This window comes from Dermacentor andersoni, chromosome 5 (genome assembly GCF_023375885.2).
Source record: "Dermacentor andersoni chromosome 5, qqDerAnde1_hic_scaffold, whole genome shotgun sequence".
In the NCBI taxonomy this organism is placed as follows: Eukaryota; Metazoa; Arthropoda; class Arachnida; order Ixodida; family Ixodidae; genus Dermacentor; species Dermacentor andersoni.
This window is the reverse complement of record NC_092818.1, coordinates 169,455,511-169,476,712: the sequence shown is the minus strand read 5'-3', so window position 1 is coordinate 169,476,712 and position 21,202 is coordinate 169,455,511. Positions and strand designations below refer to the sequence as shown.

The following is a 21,202-nucleotide window of genomic DNA, read 5'->3' as shown; positions in this document are numbered from 1 at the left end:
AATAAGTGGTCAATCTTCTCCTCGCATCCGCAAACATCTCATGCAGAACTATAAGCCATTCCAATTAGCGATGAGCAAGCTTTCCTGAAGGCAACTCGCAGCCACAACCGACACAGAAGAGACGAACTCGATACAAATTCTAGAGTAGGGTAATAAGCGAAATCACATAGTGAAACACAAAACGTCAATAATTTGAATGGAAGAGCCGTGCAGATGAACGACAAAACAAATCTCTCTTCTTTATCTTGTGCGAGTCAAAACTGCTGACATACTCAAATTAAGACCACTAAAACTTCACGTGCCTAAATTTTCCTACGATCGACAGCGAGGAATGGTATATTATATCCTGTGCCCCATGGTTCCTTTTAACCTGGATGTTTCTTAGTGGCGCGGCTTTGTATGTTTATTGAATCGTTAAATTAATAGACAACAACCTTCAATAGAGCAAAGTTATCAAGGGCTATTCAGTTTTATTGAGACGTCATTACTGTCAACAGGTTCCACTAGCCCTGCCACTGAACAAACAGTGAATATGTAATCACTGATGACTTGTGCAACAAAATTAGATTTTCTTTAGTTTACCGCGATTCGCGGCCACCACCGCAGCAGAGCGATGGCTACATTACGCCTTTGGTTGCCGGAAGGATGGTTGTACGCAAGCGTACGAGCGTTCCGGCTGAGTAGTTGTGTTGTCGCACACACCTGCACGACTCTGAGCAAGGCTAGACAGTGAACCTTGAATTAAAGCTGTTTTCTTACAAACAAGTACTGCGAACGTTGAACGCTCAACTTTCTTCAGAAGTTTCCAATGGAGATTTTACGGAGTGTCGCAGCTAGCGTTAGCAATAGGTAAAAGTAATCGAGTGCACATTGGAAGCACCTGAATAAAAGCCTGTTGTCGGCCAGTCTATGGATTAAATGACGCATTTTTGGGCATGCGTTACTTTGCATAATTAGTGAAAATTATTTTACCAAATCTGCGAATAAAGCTAAGAGAAAAGCTTCAAACCGAGAAAATGTGGAAAGTTCTATAAAATGGGTTATTAGGGCAAATAGCCCCATTCAACCATTCGTAGTTTTCATTCACCCACATACTTTCGATTCCTTTCCCTTGCTTGACAAGTGAGACGGTACCAGTTCTCTATTTCTCGTCTAGTGGCATTTAACTTTAGGATCGGCCCACATTCCCCAGTCCACTGCTTGCAGCATAACACTACGAAGATGATGCACGACATTGTACCTCCATCGGGATCGGCACAGGTCGCAACGAAACAAGTGGTATCGTTTCTTTCGGGAGTAAACAAAACTTTCAAAACAAAGTCCTTTAACATTATTTAAATTCCGGCCTGTTCTGTCCAGACGTTATTACTACGTTTAATGAAAGCCCGCGAAGTATAAAAGGTGCGCGTGACTGCTTGTTCATCACCACCACCACCATCATCATCATCATCATCATCATCATCATCCTGGTTACGCCCACTGCAGGGCAAAGGCCTCTCCCATACTTCTCCAACTGCCCCGGTGATGTACTAGTTGTCCCTGCAAACTTCTTAATCTCATCCGCCCACCTAACTTACTGCCGCCCCCTGCTACGGTTCCCTTCCCTTGAAATCCGGTCCGTAACCCTTAATGACCATCGGTTATCCTCCCTCCTCATTACATGTCCTGCCCATGCCCATTTCTTTTTCTTGATTTCAACTAAGATGTCATTAACTCGCGTCTGTTCCCTCACCCAATCTGCTCTTTTCTTATCCCTTAACGTTACAACCATCATTCATCTTTCCATAGCTCGTTGTGTCGTCCTCAATTTAAGTAGAACCCTTTTCGTAAGCCTCCAGGTTTCTGCCCCGTACGTGAGTACTGGTAAGACACAGCTGACACAGTTTAAACTTTGTGTAATCAGAGGATGCAAAACTATGCATATTGTTCACAGTTTTCCGTCCCAAAGTTGTTTCTTTTGCTGAATGATAGCTGTCTCTTGCTGGACCATCATCTTCACTTTTTCCATCACGTAATAAATTACAGTCAGTAGCCACCACCTACACGATTGTGTCGCCAATGGTCGTCTTTGGTATTTCTGCAGACCATCAATACAACTGCCAGCGTTCTCTACACTTGCCTTCGTTGGGTCTTTAGAGAAAATTCAAAACCAAAGTCTGCATCTTTATTTTGCCACACTACTCCGCGGAATACTTTCCGTAAGGAAAGAACCGCGCCTACAGCTTCTTCCATATCCAAAGGTACACCAAGTTCACAACATCACTGAATCATAAGAGATATTCACTCGAGAGACGTGCGTTTCAAGAAAGCCGATAGGACATTGCGGACAACTGTCTCAGAGGAGCCAGCTAGAAAATACAGGAACCACTGGCACTGGAGATTCGTTGTGGGTGACGGCCGTCGGTGGGGCGAAAGAAAGGACCATGGGGGTTCGAAAGGCCGCAGAGAACGTCGATGCACTCAGGAACCGTGATGTGACGTCCGCGCCATACCGAAGGTTTGGCGGTGCGTCGAGTGCGATAGGCGCCTGCGGTAAAGGATAAAGTGGGCCATTCCGGGAATGGAAGGCGGCCTGCTGAAGTGCGATCACAAAGATACGCTAGCATGGTTGCAGTGGGTGGAAGCGAAACGGCGACGGTGGAGAAATCATACACCACTGTCTGGCTGTGCTTCTTTTGGAGAACTCGCAGAACGCTTCGCTGTGCTGCACTTTTATTGGGCGACGCGGTACTCCTGTCTGCCTGCTGCCGCCATACGTCGTTGCTGAAGCGAAGAATGTTGACCACTTCTTTGCTCTAACCCGCATGACAGGTCATGGATGGACTCAGCATATTTTTCTTTCTTTCTTTCTTTCTCTCTCTCTCTCTCTCTCTCTCTCTCTCGCTTTATATATATATATATATATATATTTTTTTTTTTTTTCTGGAAGAGCGGGTGGAAAAGGGGGAGGTCTGCGGCGTCGTCAGTACATATGAGGCATGGATATTTTCTAGGGAACGATCGCCAGTATACATAAGGCCCGGTTATTTTATTGTACTGTCTTTTTCTACGCCCGCAATATTCCAGAATGATGGAAGGAAACGACCGGAGAGTATTAGAGAGAGCGGAAGCTAGAAGTGGGAGGGACAGAGTAAGGAAAAGGCTCCGCTCTGTGCACTTCTATTACCCCTGATATGTTCATGTAACGCAAGATCAAGACTAAATTGTTCTCACTTGCCTATTCTTGTTGACTTCTTTCGTTGCGTTATACTGCAGTGAAGGCAAAATCGGGAAGCTTTTCATTGTTACTGCGCCCATATAACAAAGTTGGATATAATGCTAAAGCTGGTTTAACTGGCTGGTTCATTTGTCCGGGCACATGTGACAAAAGTGAAATATCTAGCACACCGTGCCAATAGAGGTCTAATGGGTTTTCCACATTAGTGTACGCAGTGGTCAATTTTGTTCAGCTATACGTGGTTACCGATTTCGTGTTCTGATCAAGATATTGTACTCAGTCTAATGTTTGCGTCTCGAAGGATACACAGACCACAGCTTTGCCGTACACCTACTCTATTTCCTCCTCTTCTTAGGCACCTATTAAATGCACAGAACCTAAGTCCAATATAAGAGTAGACCTTGCTAAGATGGTGGATGCTTGCTTTCCCTTACTTGTTATCGCTGATTCTAGCAAAGTAACTATACCATCTGCCCCACATAGCTTGTGCCAAAATATACAAATATGTAAGTGCCACGTAGCTGGACAGAAATAGGGTATTGTTGTTTGCCTTCGCTTCAAGCAAGTAAAACTATTCCTTGTGTTTCGCCTAATTACATAATTAGTTACTGTTATACATAATGAACCATTCAAGCAATATATCCAGAGTAAAAGTGTCAATGACGAAATTGCAGACCATCCCAAAAAATTCCTGATCGAGCTGTTTGTTGCTCAGTAGTGTTACGAAATTATTTTTTTTCTGAAGCTCCCGCAATATGAAAAAAAAAGTGCCACGCTGCTTCTGCCAAGCCATTTCTTTGTGTGGGACCTCTTGTTATTTCATGATTACAGCAGCGCGTAATGCAAAACAAGAGTTTAGTGATGAGTGACATGCATTAGAGAAATGTTAGTTTAGAAAGGTATGGAATGCTAAGGATTTATATGTGCATAAAGGGCGACTTATTAGACGTTGTGCGATCCAAATACCTTTTGACAATAATTTCCGCTACATAGACAACGGCTTATTCTGCAATGACACTACAAAATGCAGAGCTCAATTGCCCTATTTTAAACATTGCCATATTCTTAAAATTGTTGCTTTCAAGACGACAACCTTGCACACTTATAATATATTAGTGCAGAAGCTTTTGTGCATGACGGCTCGTTGTGTGCTGATTTGGTTGGCCTCTCGAAGCCAATCGGCCTTTGCATGTTTTATTTTAAACTGCCTCTGGTCATTTCATCCCATGATTCACCATACCATCTTTTTTACGGACAGCCTATGAAAGTGCCACTGCTTCTTTCCAATTGTTTTTTCTTGCACGTCACGCTTTCAGTGTCACGTGACGTCGCATTCACTGTTCACATATACCTCTCTCCCCCAGAGCACTGTGTAGTCCACAGCGTGCACCACAGTGCACGCCAATCGCTTCACGGCTAAACATCAGGGCTTAGAAGGCCCAAGAAGCGACCTATTATAGAAACGCGCATACAAATTTAGGCGATGACGAAGGTTCAATGGCAGATAGTTCTTATGAAAGAAAATCATTGTTAATTCGGCCCACAATTCATTAATCGCTCGCAGACGCCCTTCTTCAAGGTACGAATGGTTCAGCGCCGGCATAACTATAGAAAAACCAAGGTTTAACCCACGCTAGTTGACATATTGTTGAGTATTTATTCATTTACTTTTCATAGTTTTATTAATCCTGTTCAAGTATTCAACCCCCTCATATTGCGAAACGACGGTTAGGCTGATATGTCTGAAGTTGCTCTAAGCGACTATGGCTTGGAAAATGGCGGAAACCTCCATCACGTGATACCAACTGTTTCCATATTTACTCCACCTGTATTATGGCACAGCCTACTACCTTAAACTTTCTTCATAATCATTTAACATGCCTATTCACAGATGGTAAATACATGCGTTAAATACAGCTCACGAAGACGCAAGAGACAGCACTCAGATTGTTGCAAACCAACACGTTCCCTCACTCGAGGAGGCTTCATCTCATGTTCCCTACTCAATATTACGAACAAAGTAAATACTGTGAACAGCTAGGAACACTCCGGCACATTGTCATAGACTGCAAACTGAATGCAGAGTTGCCTCCTCTACCACCTACCCCCATCCCCCGACCCCCAGGAGCAGTGGGAGACCCTGCTGTCCTGCTCCTGTATCTCAGGCCAGATCATGTTAAGAGGGCGGTCGCAGCCAAGATGGCGTATGGATTCCCGTAAGAAGGAACCACTCCTGCAAATCAAGCCATCCTTATGTTCATTAAAGGAGTTTTCTTTCTTTCTCTCTCTCTCTCTCTCTCTCACTCACTCTATTCACAAATACCTCCTGGCAGGCAACGTTAAGTAACCATTTCTCGAGTTGAGCTTGGGCAGTTATCGCAGTCGTTACAATATTGCAAAGGACACCTTGCCACCTCTCATCAGGCGACAAAGCAATAAAACCTAACCGATGGCGTCATACAAGAGCCTTACATCACACTAGAATGCGGCGTCATACTAGAATACAGTAGAAGCTCCTTAAGCTGAGGCAGCTTGAAGTAGTTACTTCATAATTAGGTCAAAGTTACGAAATTTTAAACTGCTGGTTACGCTTGGTGTTGAATCTCGTCTTTTTCGCGAAATTCGTCGATTTTGTTGTGCCGCTACCGCGTGTGCAACGACGGGATAGGCGCTTGCGTCAGCATGTTGATCTCAGGCACAACCAGTCTGCGAGATAACACCGTACCTTGAGGCAGCCGTGACTCCCTAGCAGCAGCACTGGCAGTGCTAATATGAACAATATTATTGAGCTGATTATCAAGGCTGATCAGCGTTAGCATCAGTGGTGAGTCTTGCGCAGGATTTCTAATGCTCCTTGTGAACTCCACAGCGCATCTACTGTGGCTACAAACATAAAAATTATGAACAGAATGCGGGCCCGGTATACAAACAAATTGAATTATCAGTGGAGAAGATGTGGATAACGATTGCAGCAGTAATATGCCGTGCATGTTGCTAAAGCTTAAAGGGTAACGTAGCGCACAAGTGGCGAAGCTGATGCACATTTCATGCTTACATCTGGGTTTCTCGGTATGCGTTCGCATACCATTAAATTTTCAGCGGAGTCAATTTGAAAAATACGTGGAATGGTACGTTCTTTTTTTCTTTTTTTCCTTTGTAGGCATCTATGCCTCGTTGTCACTTTTTTTTAGTCCTGCAGATCTATCGTCTCTCTAATTGATACTCTAAAGCGCTCATTATGGAACACAGCAAGCGGTAGGACTGCAGGTCCAAAATATGCTTAGTTAAGTTCAGGTCTCCACTGAGAATAAAGTCATGAGCCCCTTGGAAGCCAGTGATATCACTTAGATTTACCGGCAGTCTAGCTTCAATATCCTATAATTAGGCGATGATAATTAAGCGCCTGCACATAGCGCGACGTCCCTCAACTGCCTCAGCTATTAATATTAAAATCGACCCGCCTCCACCAGTCCGCTCCCTCCTCCTCCTTCTTTTTTGTCGATATAACCAACGTCTTATGGCTGAATAAAGGCAGTGATCTTGATTCCGTCTGGCGTAATTTTCCCTGCTGAGTGAACTATTTCTACGAGAACACTGCTCAATGTGAGGTCGGCGTACATATGACCTTAGAGTACCGCTTTGATTAAGGCCCGAGCTGCATTGGGGCCTCTGTGTCCACCGGTATATCATTTCAGCGTCGTAAAGAACGATCACGTGACTGGAGAATCATGCTCAATATTGGAGGCCTGTGCAACTGGTCGCATTCACAGGTTAGATAAGCAGACAACAGATAGACCAGTTATCGTCTTTTTCCAGGACTTCAATAAAAAATATCTTTTTAGAAATATATATATTTATTTATATATCTATACATATATTTCCATACAAAACGATTACTTGCCGGCCACTCTAAAAAGACGGAAGATGTTGTCGTTAGGTGCGAAATCCGAGAAGTTGTAAGGCAAAAAAGTGTTTATTTTTCACGACAAGTTCCACATCGACAGTATCGTGTTTGTCTGGGACGAGACAAAACATGAACGCCGGATAATTTCAAAAACCCAGCCAAGCGCCTTTCACATGATCTGTTCAGGACAAGCAGGTCAGAGTTTTAAACCTAAATTCTCGGAGTATTGACAACAACACAACCCTACTTCATGCAGTTCTCCTTGCCTATAACCCACACATCACCGTCATTACTGAAACTTGGCTCCGCAGTTCAATTAGCAACGACAATGTTATTCCTCCAGCATTCAAAATGTTTCGTAAAAATATGCAAACCAGTGGCGGAGGAGTCACTGTCGTAATAAAATCGGCCATAGAGGCCATTCTTCTTCCAGACCTAAATGATGTTGAATGTTTATGCTTAAAGCTTAACCTATTTCGACATGTTTTCGTATTGTATGCTGTAATAGACCACCAGAGCCGACGCCGGATCTGCTGAATAAGCTAAGGGATCATATGATTTATTACAACAAATATAAGTTGATTGTGGTTGGGTATTTCAACCTTCTAAGCCTTGACTGGAACCACTTGCCATCAGGTGCCGATTCTGTCACCGATGCCAATATTATGTTTGATATCGGGCTTCATAATACCCTCGCTCAGATTGCCAGTGAAGCTGCAAGTGCACGCAGCTCTGCTTGTTCTATTCTTGATTTGCTTTTCTTCATCGCTGCCTGAATGGTTATGAAGTGTCTGTGGATTCTGGCCTATCCGATCATAAAATGGTATCTATTTGCTTTGCACTTGTTCCCAAACGTACGAAAAATACTACCCAGTTGTTAAAGAACTGAAGGATTTTGAGCGTGCCGAAGATGTTGCCATTTTAGACTACTTAGACTCCCAGTTAGCCGACTTCTCTGATGATGCTGCTGCTGTTCTTTGGAACAAGTTAAGAATGTGTGCCACTTTTGCTTACGTAACTTTGTACCTGATAAGACAAAGAGAGCGGCCAGATCTACACCATGGATGAACAGGCATATTATACATTTAAAACGGAAGACTAAACACCTACAAAAGAAAAGAACAGCATCTTATGCTTTCAGTGAAGCTCGCGCGTCACTTTCCAAAGCCATTAATCACGCCAAGCCTTTCTATTTTAACACAGCCCTCCCGAACTTCATTTCTGAGGATCCTCAGGACTTCTGGAACTTTATGAAGGGAAGTAAAACGCATGTGCAACAAATACCTTACAACCAGTGCCGTAATAACTAATCTCAAGAATATTGGGCAGCATTTTAATAACTACTTTATAGTATTTTTTCCACGCCTTCTGGACCGCTTTCTTTAACATTTCTTTCTTGTTTCTCGAATGTGACTGATTTGATTACACATGAAGGCGTACTTTACATGCTGCTTAGGCTGAAAGTTAAATCCTCAGCGGGACCCGATGGCTTTCCAGGCGCATTCCTTCGGCGTTTGACGGAAGCCCTGAGCAAGTTCCTCGTTGCAATATTTGAAGCTTCCATTAAAACTGCATCCATACCTGACAATTGGAAGATGGCACGTGTCGTTCCTGTCCTGAAGAAAGGTGACCCGCTTTTTTGTGCAACTAGCACCCCATATCTATATTATGTTCTTGTTCTAAGTTCATAGAGCATATTGTGGCTAACATCATTCCAAATTTCTTCAGGAAAATAACGTTTTGTCGCAACACCAGCACGACTTTAGGAAAGGGTTTTGGACAGTTACATAGTTAGTCACCGTATTTCACTTTCTTGCTTCCGTCATAGACAGGGCCGGCCAGATAGACTTAATCATCTTGCACTTAAGCAAGGCGTTCGACCTTGTATCACATAACAAGTTAATCGAGAAACTTCAGATTATGAAAGCGCTCTATTTTCTTATTGCCTGGGTTTCAACGTACCTAAAACAGCGTAACCAATGGGCAGCTATAAACGGTGAAGATTCTTGTACCCGTCCGGCCACATTTGGCGTCCCTCAGGGCAGTGTGCTTGGGCCGCTGCTATTTCCGTTATACTGTAACGACATTGTCAATGTGATTAATGAACATGTGCAGATTCGCATGTATGCGATGACTGCATTATCTTGAATGAGATCCGGTCAGCTGATGATCAGGTTGTACTACACATGGCCCTTAGCAAAATGCTCACGTGTAGCAGTAGATGGGGTGTGAAACTAAGCTTAGAAAAGACAGTTCTACTACACGTTACTAGAAAGCTCAATCCATTTCAATTCTCTTCTTGCCTGGGTTCAGGACTAACTACAGAAATAAACGAATATAACTATCTTGGTGTGACACTAACAAGCAAATTGAGCAGGAACACGCGCATTTCTAATACTTGCTCCTCTGCCTTACGTAAGCTTTGCTTGTTTCGCCATAAACTAAAAGATACACCAATCCAGGTTAAAAGACTAGCATACGAAACCTTTGTAAGGCCTAAATTAGAATATGCGTGCATTGTCTGGGACCCGCATAATACCACTAACATAAAAGCACTTGAGAAAATCCAAAGGAAAGCCGTCCGTTTAATTTTTTCGCAGTACAGTTGAACCCTTTCTGTCTCAGCACTAATGCAATCGAATTTAATCTCAACCGTTCAGTCACGTCGCAGATGTTTTTTATTTGAAAGTTTTATATTTGTTAATTATCCAGAAACTTGGATTAAATTCCTCACTGTACATTGCATTATCGACAACTAGGCAAACCTGACATTCCCTTCACCTTTCTCTTGCCCCGTACTTTGCTAAGACTAATTGATTTCAGCATTCTTTCTTTCCTCAGACAATCACTGATTGGAAGTCTTTGCCAGCTTATTGTGCGGATTCTAATGACCTTATTAGTAACCATGTTGTTTAGCTCATATTAGTATTGTTACGAGTTATTTCCTACTGCTTGTTTTGCTTGAATTTGGATGTTGCAATTTAACATTGTTATATTTTTGTATTCCACTTCTGCTTGGGCCTCACGGCCTGCAGTATGTCATAAATAAATAAAAGTATAGCTGGGAATGTCGTGAGCGTATTGCACACACACACGCGCGTATATATATATATATATATATATATATATATATATATATATATATATATATATATATATATATATATATACATAATGTCTTCCTGGGTACCATAGTTGTCAGTGACTTACAGCATGAGTACCCCCATACGATAAAAAATGCCTATTTCCATCGTTACGGCCAGGGCCCGGTCTTCGTTAAGTAGTAATGTCTATGTGTGCATATCATACACTTGCAGACAGAATTCACTTTTCATGTTATTGCTCGCCCTAGATAAAATAGCTGCCAAGCCCCCGTGGACATAATAGATTGAAATATAATAACGCAAAGGACTCCTACGTTACAGTCTACCAGCGTTGTCAAATGCATGCAAGACTAACTTTCGCGCTTTGAAGAGCATACAAGGTCAAGCCCACGTGTTTAGGGCTGCCTCGGTGCGCCTCAACAGCAACAACAATTGCCATCGCGGGAGACCATACAATACAGACACATGTAGCTCTCGGCCTTCTCAGAGCACACATTCGCCATCTGTCAAGGGTCCTCGAGCATCATTCGGCCTGCCTACCAGCCGAGAGACCTCAAGCGACCTTTTCACGAGTGATTTACGCTCATCAAAAGTGCATACCGACATCTTTTACACCGGCGGCGAAGCCTTCACCTCCCCTGTAGTGCCTGCGACAGTCTCAAGTGAATTATGCTATTCCTGGAATTAAAAAAAGTCCAATCATCCATCGCCGGCTCTGAAGCAACTTACGCTCCTATTACTGCACCAGACGTATCATGACCACATTCACATATATACCGATGGTTCGACCTCACCAACCAGCTCAACTGCCGCATTCGTCGTTCCAGCTAGGCAGTATACAGTTAGATTCAAATTGTCACACATGACTACATCTACGTCGGCAGAACTTGCAGCTCTCTATGCCGCTGTGACGTACATCACTGAAGAGCCAACAGAGAAGTGGGTCGTATTTTGTGATTCTAACGCAGCTCTTCACAGTATCAAGTCTGCATTACATCACAGAAGTTACGAGCAGATGATATCTGACATCAGGGAAGTGCAGCACCATGCTCTGGAAAGAGGGAATCACATTATATTTCAATGGATTGCTGCTCACTGTGGCATCGTCGGCAAGAATCTAGCTGACAAGGTTGCCCTGTCTGCCCACGAAGGTACACAGACGCGTCCAACACCTTTGGCGAGGTTGGATGCTGCCAGGGGACTTCGCCTACTTGCACGCAAGAAGTCACAAGATCTCTGGAGTTCAAGTGCCGTCAATTGCCGATTACATAAACTGGACCCCTAGCTACGGCTACAACGGCCATCTAGCCTTTCCTGCGGCGAAACAGCCTTGCTGTGCCGCTTGTGGCTGGGAGTGGCGTTTGCGAACCCATACTCCTATCGTTTGTGAATGGTCGAGAGTCCGATGTGCGACTCCTGTGGGTGTGAGGAAACCATTGAGCACCTATTGCGTACCAGCCCTCGCTACGATGTCCAACGCCTATCTCTCATTGGCTCGAAAAGCGATTCGTGCACTAGTGCAATACTTGAAGTGCACCGGCTTAAGAGACCGTTTGTAGTGTCTCTGTGTATAGTGTCCCTCCCACCCGCACTTAGTGCTTACTCTCTCCCTTTTTTCCTCTTTCTATTCCCCTTTCCCCCTCCCCCAATGTAGGGTAGCAAACTGGATGCTCTCCTGGTTGACATACCTGTCTTTCCTATCCTTGTTTTTTCTATCTCTTACTTTGGATTTTCTCCCCGTACGCGATGTAGCTTGATAGCGAATAATCGGCATGTTCATTGCCTTAGACGCCAGCACTCCATTCTATCGACACGACAGAAAACACACGTTTACGTAATATTACACACAGCAGATTATAGCAGCGTACGAGAGGGAATGACTGCAGATATCTTGTTATGCGATGAAGGCGATGCCACCTTATTCCTTACGTGTTGTCCGCACGTAAGATCAGTGAGCCATACCTTGGAGATGAAGATACTAAAGATGTCTTCTTCGCCTTGCAAAACAGACGGCTAATACCATACACCCTGTGAGGAAATTACAACGCCAACAAGCCGTAAATGCCGCTGGCAAAGAGGCCGATTCGCAAGGTACATCTATCAACTCGTTTGTTTCTCATCTCTGTTTAAACTGCCCATTGAATCCATCAAGCGACGGCATTAATAGTTAACCGGCGGTTCCCTTTGTCTGCTCCTTCACAGCTCCCGGCACGCCGAATAATGACATTGATGACATCGCTTAGAATATTTGACGCTAGGAAAGGCCGCCTGACTTTGTGTTTCGCCACAAAAGAAAATGTTTGCAAACTTATGTTCCTGCTTTTCTATTTGCAGCGTAATTAAACACTTGAGGCAAATTGCCTTCGGCAGCGCAGAGTTCATTCTATGGAAAGCCTTGCGTGTTTCCGAACCAAATGCGCCCAAAGCAACTAGCTTCAATTGCCAATGCGAGTCAGTGAGCGACTGTGCCCGCTCGCGTCAAATCTCTTCACGTAGTATAGGATGCGATGAATTATAGCAAAAAAAAAAAATAAGAAGAAGAAGAAGCGACGCAACCGCCATGCCTGCTGCATCTGACAGGGCCGCGCTGCGGCCCGCTGACTGACGGGCGCGACGGGTAATCGAGTCACCCACCACTTGATCTCGATGAGCGCTTGGCTGCTCTGTGCGCAGCAAATTGCGCCTGTAATCTGCAAGGCCTTTCATGAAAGCTCGCAACGCCACTAGTGATTAAGTACCTTGGCGGTATGCGTGGCACACCGAGGACTCCCCGTCCGCCACAGTCGTCGACAAGAACTCCACTCCTACCATGCACGTGTTACGGCGAACAAGGTTTAGAGAAGCTTGCCGGAATTTGATGTCCGGCTAGAGCTGCGCAAGCAAGTTTCGTGCAACGATGAAACAGCGACAGCTGCTGTATTGTGTCGCTTTCAGCATTTACATGGACGTCCAGTCTCAAGAGAAACAATTGATCAGAATTCAAGCCTCTATAACTTCAATATTTCTTGTATTTCACTGAGAAATTGTATCTGGTACCGCAAGTAAGGGGGATGCCGGCTAAAGAAATAATAATATTGCAGCCGGACCCTTGACGACGAAGTTAGCGGCTATTGGCTTGAAGACAACGAAGCGTCTTTGTACCTATGTACTGGCCTCCTTGTTTGGGCATAGTTTTCAGCCTGCTACACATCTACGTAACAACTTTGGCGCAGGTGCGGAGTGAAATTTGAGGGAAAATGTCAGCTGCTTTGAGCTATTTATTTATTTATTTATTTATTTATTTATTTATTTATTTATTTATTTATAGATCAAGGTATTGCATGAGGGGTGGGTTGTTACATTTGTCCGACGTCGTCGATAAATTTGAGGATTTGAGTGAATGCGAATGAACTGCTGTCCTTTTTTTTTAACTTAATGTGGCCAACCATGTACATTTTTTTGTAGTTACCATGCCTACCCTTCTCTGAATGCACTGGGTCACGCGACTTGAAAATCTACAGCGCGAAGGGGAGGAATTTTCAGAAAAACAAGCCGGCACCTCTTCATTAATCCATACGTTTGTTGCAACCAGAATACTGCTAATAAAACATCACTGGCCCCACTCGACCAAACTAAAATGAAAAGGCCATTATAAACAAATGCAACAACAAAATAAAATCAGCAATAAGAATCCTCACCAGGTGGGACAATCCTTGGGATTGTCCCAGCTCAAAGAGGAAGAGGACTCGCCGTGTGTCGTACTCTTCACTATATCACCGGGCCCGTCGTTCTGTTCACGATAACTACAGCTAGTGCCATATGACGCCGGATGCCCATTGCATCACCTCTGTATTTGTGAACAGGCTTTTGAAAGCCCGACTAGCTTCTTGAAAGCTTAGCAAACAAGCAGGACTTTGATTTGGGCGAGTTGGTTGATAGTTAACTGTGTGTTCTTTGCGTCTCTAATTTCTTGCGCTGCGTTCTTAGTTCAGCAGAACACGACACTTGTTCTTGCTGGTATTTTCACAATTTCGACAGGCCCTTCGTGTACTTTTCAGCAAGTTGCATACTCCGTCAGCGCGAAGTGCAGTACATATACTGGATGCTCTTAATCCAGCGCTTGCAACTCCCGAGTAATCCACATGGCTCCCCCTCAGCCTCCTATTCGTGCAACGACCAATGGCCCTTTAGTCGTCCCAGATGTAATCAACACAGATCACCACCTATGGAACTACACTTTGGTGTCACGGTGATTCACTGCACACAGTAATCACTTCCTTCCTCTTTTCTTCTTTCTATTACCCCTTTCTCTCACCCTGAGTGTAGGGTAGCAAACCGGACGCTCGTCTGGTCGACCTCCCTGCCTTTCCTCTCTTTGGTATCTCCTTCTCTTTCTCGGCAGAGCTACAGTGAATCTTGAAAAACTGATAGTTCAATTCCTTCGTAAAAGTACCTGCGCTGTAGTGCTGTGCAGTTTCGCTCAGTGTGTGTGTGTGTGTGTCTGCGTGTGTGTGCGCGCGCACGTGCGTAAATAGAAAGCTACGAAGAAAACGTTTACGTCGGCATGAGTTTTCTGAATCTAGCGCAAAAAGAATTTACTAGCTCTGACTTGTGTCTCACCTTCCATGCATTGAGAAGGAAGTTATGAAAGTCGCCGTTGTTTACAAACCAGTGCTTCTTTTCGAAGAGCATCTTCTGACAGTCATAAGTGTGCTCTGTATAAATTTTTTTGTCATTCAATTTGTCACCGCGGACACGTTCTGGTCGAAGCAAGACATGTACAACCTAGCAATAGTATTTTTCTTTGTTTTATTTTTATTTCTCGCCTGTTCAGGAAGAGTTCAGAGTAATCTATATATAGCTTTTATTATTAACTTTAGGACTTAACTAAAAGTCCTGACGGTGGAATGCTTCGGTATACTTAATTCATTCTTATACCATAGTATTTATTCCATAAACAGCGCACACTTCTTGTGACGTAGAGACGTTACAATGCCGTCACACTGCGAATTACTAAAACGTAATTGACTTTATTGAATTACTGAAATTCAGAAATACGATAAAGTCAATTACGCTTTAGTCAGCCTTAAGTGATCCGCCCGTCAGTTAAAGTCACGATTACGATGGGGGCATTAATCGATGTCTTCGGTATTGTCGTTCTAAAAAAGCTGTTTTTACTTCTTATGCTCCATGGCCATAGGAACGATGGCCAATGTTGCATAAGAAGTCACTAACGCGAAAAAGTTGTCATGATACTTAATTGACAGTAAAAAGAACGACATGTTAAAACATAAAATGTTCATGACTCAAGTCACCATGACATTACCGGGAGATAAAAATTACGTCACTCAAATATCATTGTTACAAAGTCAGAGTCAATGAAAAAAATCGCTCAACGTTTTTAAGGCAACTATCTTTCTTTATAGCGTCACGACCAGGGCCAAAACAATTTCCTTACAGATAAGGGGTATCTATCTGAGACCTCAAGGCGATACCGAAGTGTCTCACAATGTTGGTAAAATTGTGAAGATCCAATGAGGAACTGTTCTGCAGAAGCTGCTGCGGTGGCACCATGTACTCAGTATGAAGAGGGTATTTTCTGTATACGATATAGAAAATGGGGTGTGTACGCCACTTCTAGACATAGACGATATAAATGTCTTGTCCATGTCCATATTTTCTTGAGGTTTTGTGAAACGAGTGACGAAGTGTCTACGTTCTACACAAGAGATAATTTTACCCGTTCATCGGACCACATGGACTTTGATAATTGGCCCGTTAGTCCCTAGAGGGCTGTTTTGGCGCCGGATGCGGTGAATTACATTGGTGTAAATTCATTGAGCTTATGCGCCGCAATAGAGAGTTTTAGTATAGCGTAAAATCCTTGCGTTAGCGTTAGCGTGCGACGCAACGCTAACGCAAAGAAAGACTGCACTGCGCGGCACAAGGTAGTGTTTTAGAATAGCGGAACGGAGAAAAGCGTTAACGTTAACGCAAACAAATACAGCGCCATCTAGCGCCATCTAGATGTAAAAACACAAAGTACTGGAAAGCCAAATCCACACGAGATGTCGAGCTTATCCAATGCCGAATCCGCAAGTGTGTCCCTAAGTCAAGCTTATCAAAAGCCACAGTCGCTGCGTTAATTACGCATGTAGGTGTTTGGTTTGAGCGTTGTTTTGTCGAGAGTCGCAAAACACACCGATTAATCTTGGCATGCCGCGATCGAGTGTTCTGTGGGACCCATATTACGTGTCCTTTTTAAGTTGGGATGACGTAGACGCCCTCATGCTTCGGGAATGAGAGCGACCGCGCAGGTTATACGTGTCCTCAAGATCCACTCAACGTCGAAGCTATACCGGAGGGGACGTTTCGCCGGCAATTTCGCTTCCAGAAAGCGGATTTCCCACTTCTTTCCAATTTTTTGCAACGGACGCCCACCTTGACGTCCATCCGAATGGGTTCAAGGCGAAAACCTCCTTCACGAGGTTCATATCGTCGTCGTTGGTAAAACGCACACGCATTGTGAACACAGCACCGACCACACTACTGTATTTTGCCGCGGAAAACATGACATGCATCGGCTTCACATGCGGCTTTGCACGAAGCGAACGAGCGAAATACACTTGGTCGCCATCTCGAGGCGGATACAGCAAACATGAGCAAACATTAGCAAACCCTCTAGTTAAGCCTACTGCCCGGCTAATCGAGTACGTATATCGCAAACAACGCCCATTTGTCACCTGTGCGCCGCTGCCGAAGCATCATCACACAAATCTAAGGCGAACACGAGCATTAGTGGGGAAGGATAGAGCCTAGCAGTGCAGGCAGACGACTCGATAGATCCGAAGCGGGCTGCTCTCACTTCGACTGGCGCCGCCATCTTGCCGTACGTAAGGCTCCCTTTGCGTGCGTTAGCGTTCAACGCTAAATCCTGAAAATAGCGTACGTACGTAAGAGCTCCAGCAGCGTTTACGTATAGCGCATGCGCAGTGTGGTGCACGCAACGCTAACGCTAACGCCAACTCTTTGCGTTTGCTGCTTTACGCTATACTAAAACTGTCTAATAGACAATCGGTTCACTACATCTTTTCCAGTTATTCCAATGTGGCTTGGGATCCATCGCAAACGAATGTGGTGACCGGAACAATAGGCAACGACCAAAGTTCTGACAGCGGAGCTGTTTAAGCTTTAGTTCCACCGTGTAGCGTTGCCAGAAAACTCAGCCCAGCTTTGCGCCGCCTCGCGTTACCTAGCGACCACCTGCGAGAGCACTGATCCACGCAACCTCCTCGCACCCCACACGCGTAGGGCGGATTCGTGACGTCACAGGCGAGTAAAAGCTCCAAACAGCCAGCGCGGCGACACACCTCTCGCCTCCTCTACGCCGTGAGCGCATGCTGCTTACATGGGAAGACCGAAGAAAGTCCGGATGCCCGAAGAAGAAGCGACTTACCAGGAAGAGCGCCGTACTGCCAAGCGAGAAGCGATGCGTTGACGCCAAGCTCATCCGGAACACCACGCCGAAGCTGCGGCTGAGAAGATGCGACGCCAAGTCGAGGATCCCGAGTTTCAGTCCAGGGAACGTGAGAGTCGGCGCCTGAATGGTCGACGTCGCCGAGAAAGCAATCCCGGCGTGGGACTGCTCGAAAACTTCCAGCGCCAAGCCCGCCGAGACAACAACTTAACAAAACCTAGCATAACCTCGCCAAACTTAGTAAGAACTTAGCCAAACCTACCATAACCTCGCAAAACATTGAAATGACTTAGCCACGCCTACCAGCAACTTAGCAAAACCTAGCATATCCTCACAAAAGCTACAAACAACTTAGGCAAGCCACGTAAAAGCTATGTGATCACAAGCTCCGCTCTTGACTTCAGCCTTGCGCCACTACAGTGCAAGCGCGCACGCTTTTTTTCTTTAGCGCAGCAAAAAAAGTTGCCACTGTGAAAATAGTATTACATTAGTGTGAGAGTCAGAGTAGATGACCCCATTCTGAGTGTGCCTACTTTCGGGTATAAATGTCGCAGCTTCTATGCGGACAAAAATTTTTTTGGTTAGTGAGTGGATGGTAGGAGTCATTCTGGCAGCCACCTTTGCAGCTTGCCAGCAACTATTATTATCCGACAACTTTGTGAGCGTCACTGTTCTCGCCTTTTCATTTCCAGGCCATATTTTAGTTCGAAAACTTGGCTCCCAGCTTTTCACCGGTAACTCTACAAGATTAGGCAGCCCGTCACGTCTAATTTTTTTCATTTTAAAAATATTGTCGCGACATTTGCCCTTTCGCGGACACATACATCGAAGGCATAGAGTGCCGTCACTTCCAAGCGCTGTTCGTCTTCAAGGTTGAAAGCCAGGACGGCGCTGCCGTTTTAGGCAAACAAAATCGAAAGAGAAGATGCTTGCGTGTGTTCTTTCTATACAAAATTGGAAACTGCACTTGTCAAAAGTTATTCCTGCAAAATCTAATGACAAATGTTAGCATTCGGTAGTTCCCATATGCCCCATATGCCGCATTGACGTACTAGGACTGCGTATTTTCGGTTTTGCCATGCACTTTTTCCAGGAGCGTTCTACAGTGGTTGTCAAAGCCATGAGTTCTGACAGGCACATAAACATGTCTCCAGGAAGCGCGCAGTGCATAATTCGTGCCAACTATAAATCTGTGCCTTCCTTAGCAGGCAGACACAAAAGTCGAAATCTGCGAACAGACTTCGGGTGCATCCAGGCCACCTTAGCCAAAAATTCTTACGTTCCAGAATATTATCGTCAACATCGCAACATATGATGTCGTAGCTTAGTAGAAGATGTCACTACAGTATGACAGATGTGAATATACCCCCTCATCGAAGGCAAATACTCCCGATGGCATGCCATTTTTGGTGGTTGTGGTGTCTTTCGTGTATTCTCGAAGATATATATGGAGGGTTTTGGTACGCTTCATGAACGTACAGCAATTGAGTTAGAAAAAAAAAAGCTTTTCAAAATCGGTTCCTTCCTTAGCGCACTCAAGAAAAAGTGTGAAACAAGATCCTTGGTGCCTGGATAAAGTGAATAAACCAACTCGACCCAGCAACGTTTATGGCAAGCCACAACCATAGCACCTGACTGCAAATCTGCTTCTACGGCCAGAGTAGAATTATGAAATAACTCCAATGACAAAGAAGATTAAAAGAAACACCAAGACAGTTTAGCATGCTACCACATAAACTAGCGCAGCTGTCCCTGCGTTTTCCAGAGCAACACAAGCACGCCGTGGTCATGCAGTCACTGACTGATGCGTAATATTTACTAAGCTGCAGACAGCGTGAGCTCGAAGCGGTTGAGAAGTTTTGAACGCCCTGCCTTTAGTGATTTAATGCCGTCGTGGCTCGTCCGTTATCAGTTCGGACAGAAGTGAGAATTTAAGCGACGTCACATTGGAATGCTAGAGGCATGATGTCTCGTATTTCAGCCTTACGTTGGTAAATTTTGAAGCATCGGCGTACAACTTAACTTACCAAGTTCCATTGCACTATTTGGCTACGAATCCATCAACTCTTATAACACCTGGCGAACCCAGTAGTTGTGATTTTTACATGCACAGTGCACAGACTGCCCCTTATGTCCCGTTAACTCTTCGACGTGCCGCGACTTCAGCAAACTGTTAATTTATACATTCATGGTCCTTGCATGTGTTCCCCATGGTGCGCAGAAATGTGCCGAGAATCAATACCTGCAGCTCACCTTAGCAGATCTCGCGGACCAACTGCAGTGTCGATGCGCACATCAGAATAAAGCGGCACCCCCAGTGGTCCTTCTCCTTCTTTTTCATCTTTGCATTGCTTAATACCTTTCCCCTGCGTATAGGGTAACAAACCAGACGAGTGTTTGGGTGGCCTCTCGGTCTTTTATTTTTCTTCTCTCAGTCAACCAAGGCATACTTATTTATTTTTGTATCTTTATTCTGTAACAATGTAAGATAGAAAGCAGTACAAAACAAAAACATACCAGCACTTGTGGCCTCAAATTGTCTATTTTCGTTCTTTTGCATGCAGTGCCTAAATTAAAGAAGAAAAGGAGTTCACTTTTGTCCTTCCAAACAGTACACAAGGCCACCATGCAGTCCAATATTAACAGCCGTGCAAATGAACAAGTACACCAATGACAGACAAACAGAAATGTCAAAATTGGGATTTCCCACCCAAGACGCACAACGATGAGCATGATACAGATATTAGACTACAAGTGTAGAAAAAAAAATGCACATAAATACAAATAATGGAAGTGGGTTCTCTTTACAATATTGTACCCGGTATAGCATCTAGTACAGGTTCATTTTATTCCGCTTTTTATTCGAGAAACGCTCAAGTGCGTTCAACGCTTCTCACTGTGCTGTTTCTTATGATCAAGGGGCGTGAAATGTCACTAGGCGCCAACATCTTCTCGAAAATTCCAACATTCGTAAAGCACAAAATTCTTTCTCCTGCTTCAAGGTTTTCATGTTTCCAACAAAAATAAGGAGTGCCATTGAAAAAGCAGGGCTTTGGTGCGTTCAGTATTTTCTGTGGTGTGTCCGGTACTAAACAAACAATAATGACATGCACAAAATTGTATTTACTTTTAAGTATTCTGTTGTTACTAAAGATACGCGACCTCCCTGTGTCGGCAGCTGTCACTGAACATAACAAACCTCCATTTACTTTTCTGTTGTGCTCGAAATAACATCAGCGGGAAAAAGCACTAGAACATCAAAGACCTTCCTGCACACCTGGCGAGTCGGACTCCGCTCTTCACGAGTTTCATTCCTTAATTACAAGGTCTGGTGAAAATAGCCAAAGCCGAAGCCAGCCTAACCGCGCAGGAACCGCAATGGCTTTCAATTAAATAAAATTTCATAGATAAATGTACTGCCATGCTTGTGACTTTCCAATGACGTTTTCAAGGAAGTTCTAGTTCTGCGATGTCTTGCAACTAGCGAAGCAAAAAAAACCGATCAAATTATTGTGTTTCCC

The 21,202-nt window shown here is 44.3% G+C and overlaps 1 long non-coding RNA gene across 2 annotated transcripts in view; it reads right to left on the bottom strand.

The window, feature by feature from the left end:
- Positions 1-17,666: 17,666 nt before the first annotated feature.
- Positions 17,667-21,202, bottom strand: part of LOC129385146 (uncharacterized) — a 254,529-nt gene continuing 250,993 nt past the window's right edge. For both annotated transcript variants that reach the window (XR_008612731.2, XR_008612730.2), the window contains 2 exons: positions 19,935-20,047; positions 17,667-17,804 (listed from right to left, as the gene is read on the bottom strand). This is a non-coding gene — a long non-coding RNA (uncharacterized lncRNA). The remainder of the gene's footprint in view (positions 17,805-19,934; positions 20,048-21,202) is intronic.